The following is a 21,216-nucleotide window of genomic DNA, read 5'->3' on the forward strand; positions in this document are numbered from 1 at the left end:
TTGAAAGGTGAGTAAATTGAAAATTGTGTAAGCACATGTCGTAGTAGTGCGTATATATGTTATATACTCCTACATATGTATATATAATGTGTGTGTTGTTGTTGTGAACGTGCTTACTTTGTTACAGTTACATGTCGTTTCCCTTCTGCCCTGCTTATGCTGCAGTGGCATAGCGAGATGATTTAATTCAACGCGCACGTACATTTGATATTACGTTGCGTAACAAATGTATAAGTACTTGTACGAATACATATATACGACACACGTTGCATATATACATACATTACAAATGTGCTTGGGTACATGAGCAATTTTAATCCCATTACTTAGCCCATTAGGCGTGTGTACACGCGTTTATTTGTCAACAAATAGGTGTTAAGCGTGTGCGGAATGTGTTGAAAATCCATGTACACGCACACATACATACAGGCATACAAATATATAAATTCACATAAAATATTTGCCACATTTTGCTCAACACTTTCAAGTATTTGTTAGTGCAAATTTGTTTTAAAGATTTCCAAATTCCAACTTGTTCAATAGCTATTCGGCTGTGTGAGTTGTATCTTGAGCATCAAGTTCATTCATATATAATACATATACATCTACAGTGAATTAACACAAATTTGTTGGTAATTTAAAAAATTTGTAATTTTTCAAACTTTTTAACTTTCAATGGTGTTCAGAGATTCATATATATGTATAATGGAGACATTGTTTCACGTTTGAATTGAAGAAACCTATATGGACTCCGACATAAGCTACTGCATTTTGATTCGGATGAATTCAAAGGCTTGAAAACTGATCCTCGACCCGTCTCGTCTCGCGACAACTATTTATTTTCATAAAATTTTATTAACGTAGCACACAATTATATAGGAGCCATATATTCGGCATAGACTACACTAGAATAATGAAAATCATTATTTTTAGTATATGGGGGCTGGGATAATTCCTAGACCACTTTTTCACACCCAAGCTACATCATATTCAGGATTATACATTCATATAATTTTGTTAAAATATATGTATGGTTTAAAAATACCGGTTGTTTGAAGTAACATAATATTAGGTAGGGAACTAATGGAAGCTCTAACCCAATTTCACTCATTTTTAGCACGGAAACATATCATTAGAAGAAAAATATTCCCTATGAATTTCTTCAAAATATCGGAATTTTCGGTAAAAAAATTTATTCGAAGCTCTGAAGTCTTCATGTTCTGCCATTTTTAGAATGGGGCTGCCACACTATAAACATAGTATTTGTGCAAAGTTCTCTTCCGATATCTTCACTAGTGCTTTCTTTATATATTGTAAAGTTAACGATTCAGATCGACTTCAATGTTCTGCTATATGGGAAGTAGGCGTGGTTATGAATCGATTTCGACCGATTTCAAACCAGAAAGCCAGGAATATATTATAAACCGAATTTCATTGAAATTGGTCAAGTAGTTTCGGAGTTGTGCGTTATGACCCATAAGTGGGCGGAGCCACACCCATTTATAGTTTTGTATATTAATTTGAGTGCTGTGGTGGGCGTGGTTGTCATCCAATTTCCTTTATTTTTGGACTGTAACGACTACTGAGAGTTTCGTTGATAAAGCTTTAGCAGTTTACGAGATATGTACAAAAAATTTAATAGGGGGCGGAGTCACGCCCACTTTCCCAGAAACATTACATCAAAATTTCCCCCTTCATAGCTGCATTTCTGGCTTAGTTATAGCTCTTTGTAGATTTTCGGTTATTGCTATTTTGGGAAGGAGGATGGGATCATGTGTAGAAGTTCACGCAAGTGAGGAAAGTTTTTGATTGCCATTCACTTGGGAGTGGCCAGAAACGATTTTTCTCCACATGGTTCAAGCAGCTCACGACTTCCGGTTTTAGACCAAGTATCCTCTGGGTAGCCAACAGACATCCGTTTGAAGGCGAGCTAAAGTGAGAAGGTGAAGCCCGCTTATGCGGTTGTGCGTAGGGCTTGGGACCCACCACATAAAAACGAAGTACCAATGAAAAATCTACGAAAGCCTCGGATGAGACACCCCCCTTTTGATGACGACCCCTGCAAACGTTTTAAGGATAATGATATAAGGGCATGCACCTGGAATGTCCGGACCCTTAATTGGGAAGGTGCCTCTGCTCAGCTGGTTGATGTCCTCATACGACTCAAGGCTGACATCACCGCCATCCAAGAAGTGCGATGGACGGGACAAGGACGGAAGAAGGTGGGTCCTTGTGACATCTACTACAGCGGCCATATAAAGGAGCGCAAATTTGGTGTTGGATTTGTGGTGGGAGAGAGACTCCGTCGCAGAGTCCTGGCATTCACCCCGGTGGATGAACGTCTAGCCACGATCCGCATCAAAGCGAGGTTCTTCAACATATCGCTGATTTGCGCCCACGCCCCAACGGAAGAGAAGGACGATGTGACCAAAGATGCTTTCTATGAGCGCCTAGAACGCACCTATGAGCGCTGCCCCCGCCACGTTGTAAAAGTCGTGCTTGGCGATTTTAACGCCAGGGTGGGTAAAGAAGGTGTCTTTGGCACAACAGTCGGAAAATTCAGCCTCCATGACGAAACATCGCCAAACGGCCTGAGGCTGATCGACTTCGCTGGGGCCCGAAATATGGTCGTCTGTAGTACCAGATTCCAGCATAAGAAAATACATCAAGCTACTTGGCTGTCTCCTGATCGAAACACGCGGAACCAAATCGATCACGTTGTGATAGACGGAAGACATGTCTCCTGTGTTTTAGACGTGCGTACGCTCCGAGGACCAAATATAGACTCGGACCATTATCTGGTCGCAGCGAAGATACGCACCCGCCTCTGTGCAGCAAAGAATGCCCGTCAACAAACACAAGGAAGGTACGACGTCGAAAAGCTGCAATCGCAACAGACAGCCACGAAATACTCTACTCGACTTGCACTCCTACTCTGAGAGCACTCATCAGCATCTCGGTATAAGGGAACTGTGGAACGGCATTTCAAACTCACTGCGTACCGCTGCAGTCGAAACAATTGGTTTTCGGCAACGACAAAAAACAAGCTGGTACGATGAGAAGTGCCGTCTCGGAGCGGAGAGAAAACAGACTGCCTACCTCGCAACGTTGCAAACGACCACTACACGTGCGGGATGGGATAGATACCGAGAGCTGAAGAGGGAAGCGAGACGCATCTGCAGACAAAAAAAGAAAGAGGCCGAAATGCGTGAGTACGAAGAGCTTGAGAAGCTGGCAGACAGAGGGAATGCTCGAAAATTTTATGAAAAAATGAAGCGACTTAACGAAGGTTTCAAGACCGGAGCATCCTCATCTAGAGACCAAGGTGGTAATCTGGTAACCGATGTCCAGGGCATACTGGGATTATGGAGGGAACACTTCTCCGACCTGCTGAATGGCAGTGAGAGTACAACACCAGGAGATGGCGAACCCGATCCCCCAATCGATGACGATGGAATAGATGTTCCATTACCCGACCATGAAGAAATTCGATTAGCAATTACCCGCTTGAAGAACAACAAAGCAGCGGGGGCCGATAGATTACCGGCAGAACTATTCAAATACGGCGGCGAAGAACTGATAAGGTGCATGCATCAGCTTATTTGCAGAATATGGTCGGAAGAAAGCATGCCTGAGGATTGGAATCTCAGTTTGCTCTGCCCAATCCATAAAAAGGGAGATCCCACAATCTGCGCCAATTACCGTGGGATCAGCCTCCTAAATATCGCATACAAGGTTCTATCGAGCGTACTGTGTGAAAGACTAAAGCCCACCGTCAACGAACTGATTGGACCTTATCAGTGTGGCTTTAGAAAATCAACAACGGACCAGATATTCACCATGCGCCAAATCTTGGAGAAGACCCGTGAAAAGAGGATCGACACACACCACCTTTTTGTCGATTTTAAAGCTGCTTTCGACAGCACGAAAAGGAGTTGCCTTTACGCCGCGATGTCTGAATTTGGTATCCCCGCAAAACTAATACGGCTGTGTAAATTGACGTTGAGCAACACCAAAAGTTCCGTCATGATTGGGAAGGACCTCTCCGAGCCGTTCGATACCTAACGAGGTTTCAGACAAGGTGACACACTATCGTGCGACTTCTTTAACCTGATGCTGGAAAAAATTATAAGAGCTGCAGAGCTAAACCGAGAAGGTACAATCTTCTACAAGAGTGTACAGCTCCTGGCGTACGCCGATGATATTGATATCATCGGAAGCAACAACCGCACCGCAGGTGCTACTATGGACTGAGTAGGCAATTGAAAAGTAAAGTCCTCTCTCGAGGAACAAAAACTAAACTCTACAAGTCCCTCATCATTCCCGTCCTACTTTACGGTGCAGAAGCGGGGACGATGTCAACATCCGAGGAGACGGCACTAGGCATTTTCGAGAGCAGAATAAAAAGACAGGGGCTGGCTAGGTTATGTTGTCCAAATGGACGAAAGTGCTCCAGCTCTGAAAGTGTTCGATGCAGTACCCGCTGGTGGAAGCCGAGGAAGAGGGAGACCTCCACTCCGGTGGAAGGACCAGGTGGAGAAGGACCTGTCTTCACTTGGCATTACCAATTGGCGCCAAACCGCCAAAAGGAGAGATGCGTGGCGCACTGTTGTGGACTCGGCTATAACCGCGTAAGCGGTTTCTACGCCAGTTAAGAAGAAGAAGAACGACTACTGAGAGTTTCGTGGATAAAGCTTTAGTAGTTTACGAGATATGTACAAAAAATTTAATAGGGGGCGGGGTCACGCCCACTTTCCCAGAAACATTACATCAAAATTTCCCCCTTCATAGCTTCATTTCTGGCTTAGTTATAGCTCTTTGTAGGTTTTCGGTTATTGCTATTTTGGCAGTGTCACCCTAAATACTTCAGAATATATTACCCTATATCTGACTCTTTTAGTTTTAGAACTTACAAACCGTTATGTGAACAAAACGAGAGTATAAAAATATCGTTCGTACTGTCATCGCTCGACAGTTTCACCGAAAAAGTTGTACAAAAAATGGTTGCTCATGTTCATCTCTTCAATTGACGCATAACCTCTAATTAATTATTTAAGCTCGACTCTGATTGTGGGCAGATTAATTAAGGAATTGGAATTGCAGACACCCACCCACTAATACCGCCGATCTTTGTAAACTTTTAATCCAAATATATAAAAAATCCGCACTGAATCTCACATTACCGAAGACGCTCCAAAGTGGCTTCTGTCCGGTATTATCTTCAATACTGCTACTAAATTCGCAAAATTAATTTCAGCCCAGCATGCACTTGTACATAGATATTGCAAACAGATTCGACAATTTGATGCTATACACTCTTGCATTTGCATTTAAGCATTTTGCTCGCCCACTAAACTGCAGAGCTGCACAAGTAAATCGTATACAAAAGTGAAATGTTGAAAGCCAGATTCTCTAAAACACTGCCCCAAAGAAAACGCGTCGTTTTGGCTTAGAAATTCGTAATTGGTTGGCTTACTTTACGTTTCCATTTGTACAAGTACAATTTAAAATGGCTGTGCCAGTTGCAACAGAGCAAACAGTATAGTATAAGTAGGACAAGGACACGGACACGGTGAAAGACAACAAATGCTACAACAAGAGGAAACCACAAATGAGCCGTATAATTATTTAATTAACCGAAATGAGCTCGCTTCGATGGCGCTTAAGTTGTATTTGTGTGCGCGTGTGTATCTGATGTTTTCCCCCTCCTAAGAGATGAAGAGAGAGTGAGCTTTTAAATGTTAAAACAAACAAATAGATAGATATGTATGTGTGTGTATAATTTAAAATTTTTGATTAAAGGGCATCATGTTGAATAGCGCAATACTTATGTTGACCTCAGTTACAGTAATGAGTAAAAAGCAAATGAGAATCGTATTAACCATAATTAAACCAATTTAAAGAAGGGCGAACAGGATTTTTCATACTGCATATTTACAACTCATTAAATTGCATAAAATCATGCCATAACTATGTAAATATGTGCTAATAAGTTTGTATATATACCATACAAATATACATATATATCGACATTAATGACTAACGTACTAACTTCACTTAACACTTGCAGCATATACTATTATCGAATAGCCTTTCGTCATTAGCTTAATTGAAATCTTATTAAGGCTGGCAAATGTGCGGTATTAAACGCTGTTGAAAATCCAACCTACTATATGAGTAGAATTAAATGGGCCTTAAGTAGTTGGTATTCAATTTAATTACAACACTTGGTATGTTAAATCCGAAAATAAATTCAACTTAATGACATAAAAACGATGACAGCAAAGTGTCTGCCTGTTTAATTAGCATAAATTGGCAGTAAAACTAAATGAGAATTTTTTCCATTCGATTGTTTCAGCTTTAAAAGTGTTTAAGCTTCGCTTCTGTGTTCTTGGAACGAGAGTCTTACAAAAGAGCATAGAAATACTCTCATATCAGATATTGCCTCCACCGTTAATTTAATTAGAAGCTCACAATAATGTGTTTGTTCTCAAATCACTAATTTTATACTGAGGCTAAATGGCCTATTTTTATTACTCTCGCAACAAAAGTTGCTAAGAGAGTATTATAGTTTTGTCCACATAACGGTTGTTTGTAAGTCATAAAACTAAACGAATCAGATATAGGGTTATATAGTATATGTATATCAAAATTATCAGGATGACGCGACGAGTCTGTCCGTCCGTCTGTCCATGCAACGGATAACTTGAGTAAAAATTGAGATAACTTCATGAGGTTGGTTTTGAAAATAGGCGAAATCGGACCACGAACACAAAATGCGAAAACTGGAAACCTGTAAAGGGTCATAACTAAGCCATTAATAAAGCTATAAAAGTAAAATTTGACATAAAGGACCCTTCCTAGTGGTAAGTAAGTTTTATGTGAATATCTCGCAAACCAATAAAGCTATATTCAACGAAAATTTTCTGCAGTCGATTCTCTTACGTACCCCACCACACACCATAAAAATCGTTGAAATCGGATAATAACCACGCCCACCTCCCATACAAAGGTTAGGTTGAAAATTACTAAAAGTATATTTACTCACTAACGAAAACCACCAGAAACCGTAAATTTTGCAGAAGAAATTGCAGAAAGAAGCTGTACTCAGATACAAAATGAAAAATAAGCGTGGCGTCGCCCACTTATGGGTTAAAAACCTCAGGAACTACTCGACCGATTACAATGAGATTCGGTACATAATACTTTTTTGACACACTGATTACACGGATGGAGAAAATGGGCGAAATCGGTTCACAACCACGACTACTTTCCATATAACTCAATTTTGAATTCCATCTGATTCCTTCACTTTATAATGTATACATAAGGAGCTAACGAAGATTGCGGAATAAAGCTTTACACAGATGATAAGCACAGATGCTGCATATTGTGGTAAATTTTTTTAAATCGGACTATAACTTTTCAAGGCCCAGAATAAGGTAAGGTAAATATGGGTAAAACTATCAGATAATTTAATGCAATTCAGAGGAGAATTTGTTCCAAAAACTATTAAATTTGGGTCATAACTTATCGTAGCTCCCATATACCTAATTATAGGCTTTTACAAAAATACGGTAGGCTTTATTTCGCAGATATCGATTAATTTGTGAGATATCTTAACAAAATTAAGTAAGCGTATAGTCTTGGATATAGTCGCCTCAGGGTTCAGGTTTATGACGACTATGTGGGTCAAATTGTTTGTTATATTAATAAAATTAAATAAATAAATTGCGAGAGTATCAAATGTTCGGTGACACCCGAACTTAGTCCTTCCTTACTTGTTAATATAATAGTTATCGAAATAATGGTGCAAGCGGTGTATTTTAGCTGATATTTTAAAAGTCTTACAAAGGATTTTGAGGTATCTCTACTAATACTATAATTAATTCACTATGCATTTAAGCAATTAATTTGCTATGCAATAAATAGTTGAATAGTAATTTTAATTTCAACATATTTATTTTGTGCAATGAGCATAGTTTTACATTGTAAACGAACTATAAAATTCAAATATGCCAAACTGGTGCACTAATTACACTTGTATTTACGGTGCACTTTGAAGCAGAACAAATTCGTAGCGAATGTTAATTCGAATTTTAATGAATTACGCCAGCTACCATATATGCTGTCTAAGAAGTAACACAAAATTCAGGTTAGAAATATATTATCAATTAAGAGTTTAATTCTATGAGCTTGCATTCGTTGTGTTTTGACAGTTATGTGTTGTTATTGTCATGTTTTATTAAATTATTTATAAATAAATACAAAATAATACTTAATATATGTCACTTTGGAGGTCACAATTTCGATCAACATAATATTAGGTTGTCAAATATCTCCCTTCTGCCTTTTTTTCTTTTTATTCAATGCTAGAAAGTGTTACAGTGATCGGATTTAGTTCAAATATGCGCCGTTACGTACGATAATCTGTTTCCATCTAGTCGGCAACTTCATAATACCCCCCTCGTAGAAGCCCCCCTTCTTATTTGCGAAGAACTCGAACAGCCACTTTTCATAAGCCTCTTTTGTCTTCAACTTTACACCACCAGAGGCGTTCGCCATGGACTGGAAAAGGTGGTAATCACTTGGCGCTATGTCCGACCTATATGTTGGCTGCGATAAACCTCCCATCCGAGCTCCCGTAGCTTCTGACGAGTCATCAACGAGGTGTGTGGTATGGCTTTGTCCTGGTGGAACACTACACATTTCCTGTTGGCCAATTCTGAACGCTCTGGTCGATCGCCTGCTCCAAGCGGTCCAGTTGTTCGCAGTAGATGATAGAATTAAGCGTCTGGCCATATAGAAGCAGCTCATAGTGGATAATTCCCTTCCAATCCCGCCAAATAGACAGCAAAACCTTCCTGGGTTGGCCCCTGTTTGGGACGATTCACCGGCCTTCGACCACTACCTTTTTCGCTTGATATTGTCGTATGTGATCCATTTTACGTCGCCAGTTACCATCCGCTTCAAAAATGTATCGAGTTCGTTCCGTTTCAGCAGCATTCGCAGGCGTTGATTCGGTCCAGAAGGTTTTTTTGCGTCAAATCATGCGGCATCCAAACATCAAGCTTTTTTGTGTATCCATCCTGCATATCTGCAGATAAACCATCTGGTTTTGTGACTAACTGGCTGGCTGGCTTATCCATGGTGTCGTTTTCACACGCTTTGAATCGTTGAAACCATTCCTCCGCAGTTCGAAGTGACAGAGTACCATCCCCCAAAACACCATTAATCTCACGGAACGTTTCTCTAGCGGATTTACCTTTAACGAAGGAAAACTTTAAAATAGCCCGAACTGCGGTGTTAGTGAACTCCATGTTTACACGTCTATAACTGTTGAACGCACTAGGTTATGTCAAGACCTTTCAATGATGCATAGTATTGCCAGATAGAAGCTCTGTAGGACTTAATGTATACATAGCCGCGAAAGACAAAAAAGCGGGGACGAGTTTGACAACCTAAGATGTGATACCATTAACCTCTGTATTTTCCAACAACAAAAAACTTTTTTTACAGGAAAGTCGGACTAGGGCCAACACAGTCTGAGTGATGTTTACTAATATTTATAAGCAATTGGTGGGATCCAAAAGTTGTTCTGACGATTCCAAATGGTTATTAGATTTTATAAGAAACTTTGGCTTTGGGGCGCTATTAGAAAGGGAACGACATATTGTTGATAGTAAGAGTGATCTAATCCAGATTTTGTGTAGTTCATGAATTGTACTGAAACAAATGCATGCAATTTTATTATTAATTTTAGAAATATGAACTCAAAATCGGATACTTTTCACGCAGAATGTAAATACAGTTATTGCGCTCTAAATACATAATTATGCATTTCCAATGCATACAAGTGCGTGATTTGCACATTAAATGCGGCCGCTAAAATTTTACTATTTTATTGTAATTCTGACCGCATTCCAGCAAACCGCAACTGTTAAAAATAATAATTTCAATTTGTTTATGAGCGGCAATGCATTAAATTTGAAACAATATTTCGGTATAATTAGTAACAACTAAACTCATGTAAATACACACATACATATGTACATATACATATATATATATATACTTGTATGCATGACTACTTGCAAATTGCAAAATGAAAGAATGTTTGTTTCTAATTGCATATTTGATGGAACGCTCTTCATAATACATTATCAAATTAGAACGGAATGTTGATTTAATTAGTTTCATAATGATGAAAAAACAAAAAATAAAAACAATATTACAGAGAAATATTTGAAGCGAATAACACAAATTTCAAGATAAATTTAATGATTGTATGATTCAAATAATTCGAAGGAACTTTAAGAATTTCATTGAAATGTCACACAAGTGAAATGCTCAATTAAAACGAAATCATTTACCAGCAGATCAACGTAATTAAAGTCGCGGGGAGCAAATACCGAGAATTATTTCATTCGCATCCGAAAATATAGACGTTTTTGCTTAACTTTGCGAAATGGCTAAATAATTCTTCTACGATTTGAATTCGACCCAACGCTAACAACCCTCAAGTATGACTGTTGGTGTCAAGTTATGAAGACATGCTTCATCTGTTGTCACACATGCAAAAGTTGCTAAGAGAGTATTACAGTTTTGTTCACCTAACGGTTGTTTGTAAGTTATAAAACTAAACGAGTTAGATATAGGGTTATACATATCAAAATGATCAGGGTGACGAGACGAGTCAAAATCCGAATGACGCCTGTCCGTCCGTCCGTGCAAAATTTGGAACATAGGATCGTATTAGGGAGAGGCACATATGGAAGTATTTTTTTTGGAAAAGTGGGCGTGACCCCGCCCTCAAATAGGTTTTTTGTATATAACTCGCAAACCAATAAAGCTATATAAACCAAACTTTTCGCTGTCGTTTCTTTTCGCCGTTTCCTTATACAGTTCAAAAATGAAAGAAATCGGATAATAACCACGCCCACCTCCCATACAAAGATTAGGTTGAAAATGACTAAAAGTGGGTTAACTCACTAACGAGAAACGTCAGAAACACTAAATTTTACAGAAGAAATAGCAGAAGGAAACTGCGCTCAGATTTTTTACAAAATGAAAAATGGGCGTGGCATCTCCCACTTGTGGGTCAAAACCCATATCTCCGGAACTACTCGACCGATTTCAATGAAATTCGGTATATAATAATTTCTTGACACCCTGATGACACATGTGAAAAATGGATGAAATCGGTTCATAACCACGACAACTTCCCATAAAACTCAATTTTGAATTCCATCTGATTCCTTAACTTTATAATGTAAACATAAGGAACCAATGAAGATAGCGGAATGAAACTTTACACAAATAGTACATATCATCTCTGGCTTCACTTGAGAAAAAATTGTCGAAAACGGACTATAACTTTTCAAGGCCCCTGTTATCGAACATGTTGAATTCCGCGCCTAATGGTAAATTTTTACCGAAAATATGGATAAATCTCTCTGATAATTTAATGTAATTCAAAGGAAATTTTTTATTCTAATAGTGTGTCTCGGTTCCAAAAATTATTAAAATCGGATAATAACATCTCTTAGCTCCCATATACCTAATTATAAGTTTTTCAAAAATACGGTGAGCTTTAATCTGCATATATGTATTGATTAATATGCAGAGCGGTGATGTTTGAAACTTTCAAATTGCCGATTTGTACCAGGCCACCAGAACTGTGCTGCAGGTGGATGCTGGAAAAAATTTGCAGGTACATGTAGATATGTATGTGCGTATGGATGTATGCGTCCGGCGGGTATATATGTACATGCATATGGATCAACGGATATACCTCGAGGAAAAGGAAATGGACATAACGGATATGAGGTCGCCAGAACCGAAAATTCAATGGACAACAACGTAAATCGGCATCGGATATAGGAACTGGATGTTGGATATGAGCGGAAGTCACGGATGGGAAAGTACAACAGGAAATGAGTTTTCAACAGATACTTCCTGTACAAGAGCGACAGAAACCCGCCAGCTTCAGTAATTAACAAAACTGTTTCCTGTTTACAGAGAACTCCCGTTCTTCTCATTTCCACTTCCGTTGATGGCCTCCGTTTCCTTTACTCGATATCCGGTTTGAGATGGTGATGTGGTCATTTCAGGTTTCGGAACTTCACATTCACCATGAGCATTTCCGTTGGCCACGATGCATCCTTTGATCTCTATATACATATGCTCAATTCATAAAAATCTGAACGGCGTCCGGTCCGAATGACATGCAGAAGAAGCATGCATGAGTGTCCTCCCCGTACTCTTTAACATCCAATGCTTTGTATCGGTGCAAAGTCTGCTGGACGGCTGCTCGACGGTTGGATCGACTTCTCCGAGAACGAGCGTCTGCTGAAAGTTCCGATTACCAGACGTCGTGTTGTCGATTTTGAATTCCCACAAATTGAGTTTTTGCGACAACGAAGCAAGTTAAGTTATACTACGCAAAAAAGAATCGACCATAAAATTAGTATATATTGATTACAACAGTTCGGCGCTAAAAACTTCCATACGAAAAGAGATAACTCTCAAAGCAAGTTAAGAAGGTTTTTCCCATTTTTTATTGCAAATATCTAATGTGTGACTTTGAAAGTAACGGGAATGGCATTGCAGTAAATAAAACTGAAAACTTTCAGTTTTATATTCATTTCCATGAACCAAATTATTTATGTACATATGACTATACTCCGATAAGCACAGGTGTCCAAAAGTATACGTGCGCCCATAAGTCACCAACACTCACAAACACACACACACACTGCCCATACTACCGTTCTAAGACAATATATATTGCTATCGTCATACACAAGGATCATCGTAACTTTACGAGAGGTGCGGGCCCAAAAAGAATGCCACCATGCAAGCCTGAAAGCGCGAACGTCTGCTTATGGCCGATGGCAACGGAGGTGCAGTTAAACATTTAATGCCTCCCAAACAACAACAACTTCAATGACAAAGCGGATTTACTGTTATTGTTTTTGTTGCATAAAGTTGCCTAGAAAACACGCGCATTAAAATGAGATATTGCTCAAGTGGCAAGCAACCACAGCGACGGCATCGCTGTGTGCCACTAGTAATGGCGGTCATGCAACGGCGGGCGTATTGGTGACAACAATGGCGACACAACAATGGCTGTCTCAGCATCTCCGCCGGCAAAAGTGCCACACTGAATGGCCAGATTGTTGTAGACTCGACGCTTTTATTTGTTTGCGGCAATGGGTAAAAGACAGCAGTGAGTTTGCCTAACGGCACTCCAGCTATGCATATACATCGTACAAAAGATGTGATACAAACAACAACAGCAACAGCAACGGCACACGGAAGTGCGCACAATAGCAGGAGCAAGCGTTGACAGTTAAAAATGTTTCTTTGATAACACAATCGATGTTTACTATCATAAAATAAGCGCCTTTTACTCATATGCATATAAGCGCTTCATGACATGATACAATAATACAATTTGTTCCTGCATAAATTTTTATAATAAAACAACAGTTTATATAACACTAACAATAATAGCAGCAAATCATAGCAGAAAAATCTCTCTGTGTCACACTTTGCCCTTTAAAATATGGAGCAAATAATTTATGTAACTAGCGACCAGGATGTGGCTAATAGTCAAGAACGAAGGGTTCCAGTAAGATAACCACTGCAATTTCGCAACAGGCAACCATACGCCATGGAAAATGATTCCCTAGCTCCCTTCAAGTTCAAAACTTTATCTCCGAATCATTTCTTTCAAAGGTTGATTGTCGAATGTTGCACTGAGCGCGCACATGCTTCTTTTCACCATAGCTATGCTTTATAATTGGCCACATTTAAAAATGTTTCACGATTCAAAGATCAAATCATAAAAATATAGAAATTTGGAAATATAGAAATTTGGTGTGTTCAAAAAATAACGGGAATTTTAGTTTTTTTAAACAATATTTATTCATTCGTCTACATTAATGTGGTCGCATTTTAAACAGTCGCCCCTAGATATTATGCACTTATGTCAGCGCTTCTTCCAATCGTCGAAACACTTCTCAAATCGATTTTTAGGACAGCCTTGGGCTCTTTCAGCGATTTCTCGTTTGCTTGTAAAGCGACGGCCCTTTAAGGTTATCTTTATTTTTAGAAATAGTAAAAAATCACACGGAGTCTTGTCTGGCAAATATGGAGTCTGGAACATCAATACAGTATTATTTTTGACCAAGAACTCTGGAAGAAGCAACTAAGTGTGAGTCTTTGACAAACGAAAATCGTAAAGCTCATAAAAACACTTACAACCTTAGTGGCTGCTACATACAAAGTAAGCAATGAATACAGCTGAAATAAAAAATACAGCATAATAAAGACAATTTTTGACTTGCCAAAACCGTGAAATTTTTAACTTTTGCCATTCCCGTCATTTTTTGAACACACCACGTATGTATCAAAAAGATCAAAATTACGAGAGGAAATGAGTACCCGTTGCCTATTCGTCTATCCATAATACGACTATTCAAATAATAGAACCCATTATCTCGGTTCATCTCATTGCATTTTGTCTCAGGAAGATCTTTAAATTTTTGAAAAAAATGCCTTGATCCTATCTTCTAAAAGATGCTGTGCATATCTCTTAAACTACTTGAACAATCTGAAAACTGAAATAATAAAGATTCACTCTATAGTATGGGGCTATACCAGTGTAACCCAAGAAAAATTAGGCGATTTTCGTGAATTTTTTTAAGGAAAGTATTCGATGGAATGTTTCGACGTTTTTTGGACATAATAAAGTATATTTACAGCTATATTTTAAAATGTTTTCTTACAAAAATATTGAAAAATAACTAAGTTATGTGCTGTCTTCGGAGGTGTCACAAAAAAAACGTTCCCCGCTTGCTGACATGATTCCGGCCGAATGAGTAGCTGAAACTAAACAATTCAAAAAGCGTATTAAAGTTGAAGGTATTTTCTATACAATGGCCTACCTAAATATATTCAAGACTACTCAGTTTAAATTTGAAGTCGATCGGTCATTTTCTCGTTGAGTTTTGATGTCAGCAATTTTGAGAAAAGTCTATTCAAGATATGACCTTACCGCTTTCACAGGATATTTTTGAAAGTATAAACTATCGAATAACCAAAAAAATAAATCGATTTTTTGAAAATGTCACAGTGATAACCCCTTAACGGAATTGTAAAATACTACCACAAGTATGTTAACTTACTAACATATAAGGAAGCTAGGAAATGTCTAGTACATTTATATGATAATTTCGATAATGTAGATTTTGAAATAACGGTAAGATCTAACTATTCACCAGTTGTTTTGAAGTTAGGCCTAAGATTGTACACTTTTTCCTCCGGGATTTTCTTGATTTGTTCAATAACACTGGTTTACAGCAAAAATGTTCCATGAATGCCACTATCCAATTTGTATGTGGAATCGCTCGCTGATTTCGAAAATCGAATAATTTTTTTTCATGGATACGTTTTTGAGATATTTGCAATTTACCGTTATTCGACCAAAAAAAAAGGTGTCTTCATTTAATCATGTATATCTCAATGACCAGTTGAGCAATCTTACTGCAAATTATAGAAAATGAAAGTGATTGAAATTTCCTAAAAATATTGTCTACTCCATTTTTCCATAGGCCTTATAACTTCTGAGAAATTTGAACATTTTTATTAATGCAAAAAACCTACATATTGTCCCAAACTGCCAACAAATTTCCATCGACTTACATGTGGAGGGAAAAGTAATTGAGGTTTTTTGTTTGCTTGAAGGCCTGTCGTTTCGCTACTTAGAACCGATTAAATGAAACACTTAAACACTTTTTTTTTATGTCAATGTCACTTTATTTCAAATATTTTTCTATTTTATACATTTGTCTATTATACATGTCTCTTATGTACTAAATAATTTAGTTCTAAAATCAAAAATATCATACATTTATATTTTAAGCGAACTCCAGCTGAAGATGCCGAAAAGTATGCAATGCTTTATCCTCCACGATCAGTCGAAAAGTCTGCAGATCACCCAGCCCATGAAAGATCTTTAATTGATAAGGAAAATTATTCATTAAGTACACGATACTGTAATTAATTTACTATAATAACAATTAATGAATTATATAAAAACATAGAAGTAATGATTCTTCGTATACATATATATATGAATAATATCGCTGTACAATATATTTTAAAGTATTCGGTTAGTTCAGTTTTATGATAAATGTGACTGCTATTGTTCGCTTCAGTTGGCGGATCACTGCTGCTTTTGCTTCTTTTGCGAAAAATATATTTCTTGGGGCATTTCTCATTTCTATGCATCGTAAAAATTTCCCTCGCAAATTTAGTTAAAAATCCTTATTGATACTTATTTCTAGTAGAAGTTTACTCCTGGAGTATGTTTATATAAACAATATGGCTTGGAGAAGGAAGATCTACACCGGCTTCAAATAATTAGCTAAAACATTATATAGCATATGTGCAAAGCCAAACATGAAATTGCTAATAAACCATTTCTCTACTTGACTGCAAACTTTGTCTTCTATTACTTTCTTCTTAGTTTTAAAAAGTCTTCAAATTGCACAAAATACTGGTGTTTTTGCTGGTATTTTATTAAATTTACTTTACATTGGATAGATCAGTGTTATAGATGAAAAATGACACCAAAACCATCAAAATAGGTTCAGAATTATCAGAGTTATGACAATTTAAAGAGTTGTGGTGCTCCACACGGAAGCTCTGCTCAGGTGGGCAGCGCAGTTTTACAGGCAGGTGGCAGGTGGGTGTCTGTATTTAGGCATATATATGTACATATGGGTCAGCGGATATACATCCGGGTAAGGGCATGACGGAAGTGCAACTCAAACCGGATGCCGCCCACCGAAACCGGAAACGAAAAATGATTGGACCGGAAATGAAAATACTTGAACCGGAAATGAAAATGATTGAACCGGAAACGAAAATTTTGACAGAAATAACGCAGGAAATCTCAATTTCCGGTTCCGGTTCAAGCATTTTCATTTCCGGTTCAATCATTTTTCGTTTCCGGTTCAATCATTTTCATTTCCGGTTCAAGCATTTTTCGTTTCCGGTTTGCAAATTCCGGTTCCGGGTTTTTTATTTCCGGTTTCAGTGGGCGGCATCCGGTTTGAGTTGGCGGCAAGTGGATTTCCGGTTTCTGCACTTCCATTCTGCCCATATCCGTTATCGGATGTACATCCGCTGAACCCATATGTATATATATATGCATACTTACAGACTTATAGTTTATCGCATGCTATTATGTTAAGCGAATTATATAATTTTTCGCCGTTCATATAAAAGTGTCCTGTATAAATAGCAATACAAACACACAACTATATACATGTATGAGCAAAATAAGTGCACTGCAAATTTGTATATAGAAATGGAACACAATGTGCGTGCGTGACTATTCTCTACTAAAGCGCATATAATTAATTCATATCAAATGCATATGATGATTGCATTATTAAATGTACATATAATCCACAAGTACTCTTAAGTCTACTTATAAATATTTTAGTATATGAAAGTTTACTATAACCAAATATTTAGGTTTCTAGGTTATTTGCTCTGCTATTTGAGAAATGGTTGCAACAATGTTTCAAAATTACTATTATTGCATTAATTATTGATTATGTAACTGATAAATGATTGTAACTATTATTATTATTAAATATTATATTATATTTATATACAGCAAGATAATGCAGCAGTTAGCGACATATGTAAATGAGAGATCATTGAAAAATGTAAGAAATAAAATATAATAAAATGTGAAATATTAAAAATCAATTTGTTTTATTTCAACAAATTTGTTGTTGTATGTTGTTACCTTTGTGGGTTCATACAGGAACATTCACGTTCCAAATTGGTGATCGATAAGATGTAGTGGTTCCCCCCATAGGCCAAAATTCAAAAAATCGATAGCAAAATATTTTGACAAAGTGTAAACGAAACGAAAATGATCAAAATTTTATATGGTAAAACAGTTTTATCTGGAAATCTAACGGGACTTTCTAAAAATAGAATCGAAGACGTGAGTACATGTTCACTTTTGAATACTTCTCAACTAAAGCGGAAATTCAAAGTAGTCTGTCGAATATTTACGTTCCGGAATTTGAATGATTTTAAATGTATTTTTAAGTGGAAGGTTTACATTTTATGATCTAATAATAATAAAAGCTAATTTGTGTTGTATTTTTTTTTCTTTACCTTGTTTTTTGTAGATTTTACCAATTCCAACGAAATTCGGTTCACAATTTTGTTTTTCTCCCAATACTACAGTTTGAAAATTGGCGAATTCGGTTTACAGCTTTTACACCATAATTTTGAAGTCCATCTCATACAAATACTACATTTAGAGTGTGGTATCGTCGGTGTAAAAATTGCCGAAATCGGACTATAACCTTTCAAAGCCCCAGATATAGAACATGATGGCCTCAGTGTTTTTTGACTAATTCAGTAAGTCTCTCAGATATGAACATAGCCCTTCTTTGCTTGTTTTTAATTTTTTTTTTGTTAAATACCTGATTATACAGTCTTATTAACAATCTGTATATGTATATATGTAAATAAGTGGACGGGCGGGAATGACCACGCCTTTTTTCCTCCATATTAAGATCTCTGTTATTACACTAAATGGACAAAGTTCATAACCGAAAATAACAAAATTATTATAACTTGTCCCGATCGTTCCTATGGGAGCTATAGGATATAGTCGCTCGATGTAGCTAATTTTTTTATAATATATTTACAATATTTTTCTAGATTTTTGGAGAACATTTCATAGCGATATCTCAACGGGAAGTATTTATGGCCGCGGCTTCATACAAGCGGGCCCACTGTGTACTGTTTTCCGTACAGACATAATAAATCTGCTAAAAAGGTTGTTGTTGTTGCCATAGTGACTGAAAAGATATCAAAAATAATTAAGAGAAATGCTACCTTATTAGGTTATGTTAGCCGATGTATTATGTTATGGTAGGCCAATAAGCCACACATAGATCAGTTTTGGTCCTTTGCGATACCAGATGGAGTGCCGTCACATAATCCCCGAGAAGTAGTCATTTTTTAGGATGCCTGCGCTTGTCGCGAATTTCAATAGGTTATGTGGTTTCACTATCGATAAAATTTTTAAATTTCCATACTGTGAGACCCCCAAATGCTGCAGACGTTGCCTTGACAATGCAGGACAAGCGCATAAGAGATGCTTCATTGTTGCTCAGGTACCTTGCTTTTGACATTTTCTGCAGTCATCTCCATTCGTCAGCCCTATCTTATAGGCGTGTGCCGCCACCAGATCAGACAGGGGATATTCCAATCATACTCCTACAGTCGATTCTATCGAGTCTTTTCTATTTCTCGTCTACCGCTTTACAGTTGGCTTTATTTGTTCTGCCTTGATTGATTATTTATTTTTTATCATTCCGTCATGGTTAAATTTGTGAAGAGTAAATGAAGATTTGGGCGCTTAAGTCTGTTATAGTCAACAGACCAGTTTATCACTAGTAGTTTCACTACTTACGAAAATAGTTCAATCATAGGTGATTGGAAGGATTCGAAAAGTTGTAGATCGAATAACGCCTATATTCTTAGTGAACAGAAATTTGTAAACCGATTATCGAAATTTAATTAAACTAAAATTAAATTATGCCAAAAATTCGGTTTTTATTTGTTATTCGGTCATTTGTTATTAGAAAGAGACCGATCGTTGTTTTCGTTGATAATTGTCCAATGGAGTGTTTGATCTAACCTTGGTCTTGTACAAATATACGAGTATCTTATAACAGCAGAGTGTAATAGTAGTTTTTAATTTTTTTCTTTTTCAAGCGATACATGAAATTTAATGTACCAATGATATGGCGAGAACCTATATGCCACTCAGAAGTTTGTTACATTTGTATGACAAAAGTACTTGGCTTTGGAAAATCAAGAAAAGTGATTTATGCTAACGTACCTACCGTTTCATTGCCAGTTCTACATTTAGCTGATGTTGCGCATCCAGTTTCGTTGTCAACAGCAGTATCTGAAGGATCATCTGAATATGGGGAATCAAGTTGTAATGAATTTTTAATGGAAAACGAGAGAAACGTTCTATCACAAGCGCAACTAAACGTTTGGATTAGAGATTTGGAATTATCCAAGGAAAAAGCTGAGCTACATGCCTCTCGTATGCAACAATTTCAATTCGTGTCACCCCATATTAAGGTGACATATTATAGAAATCGTCACGAATCATTTGCCAAACACTATACGAAGGAAGACAATGTATGCTATTGCAAAGACATTCCGGGATTATTCAAAGAGTTTGGTCAACCATAGGATTCCGAGGGGAGTGGCGATTGTTCATAGACAGCAATAAACTGAGCTTGAAGGCCGTATAACTGCATAATGGCAACAAAAAGCCCTCGATCCCGATCGCGCAGTAGAATGGATACCAAGGTTTCTGGGACGTCGGTATGATGGGTGACTACTGTTGGTTTCTCATAAGAGAAACCGATGCTAAACTAAATAAACGACAAAACAAAACACATAATCATTTCGACTATAATGTAAGAATATCAACTTAAGACAAAAATAACACATTGTTTTAATATATATTACTAATATATAAATAAATGAGTTTATAAAAACTAAAATCGACATGAAAATTGACTTTTTACTTAACAGAAACAGCGCATAGCTAGATATCCCACCCCTACTTTACATACTACTTACGCATATATGTATACATTGACTTTGCGCGACTTGGATATATTTATTTGATCATGTACAACTTTCCTATTTATCCACGGATTTTGTTCGTTGGTAGCTTATTTTTTTATAAAGAAACAGGACTTCATATAAAATAAAAAAAATTTAAAAAACATCTTTTTTTTTAAGTTTTTTTTCTTGCCAAAGTTTATTTTTTTTTTTAATTTTTTCATAAAAAAATTTAAAAACACGAAGTGATTAATCAATTTCTCAGAAATTATAAGGCCTATGGAAAAATGGAGTAGACAATATTTTTAGGAAATTTCATTCACTTTTATTTTCTATAATTTGCAGTAAGATTGCTCAACTGGTCAGTGAGATATACATGATTAAATGAAGACACCTGTTTTTTTTGGTCGAATAACAGTAAATTGCAAATATCTCAAAAACGTATACATAATAAAAAAAATATTCTCGATTTTCGAAATCAGCGAGCCATTTCACATACAAATTGGATAGTGG

Source organism: Zeugodacus cucurbitae, chromosome 2, assembly GCF_028554725.1.
Source record: "Zeugodacus cucurbitae isolate PBARC_wt_2022May chromosome 2, idZeuCucr1.2, whole genome shotgun sequence".
Taxonomy (NCBI): Eukaryota; Metazoa; Arthropoda; class Insecta; order Diptera; family Tephritidae; genus Zeugodacus; species Zeugodacus cucurbitae.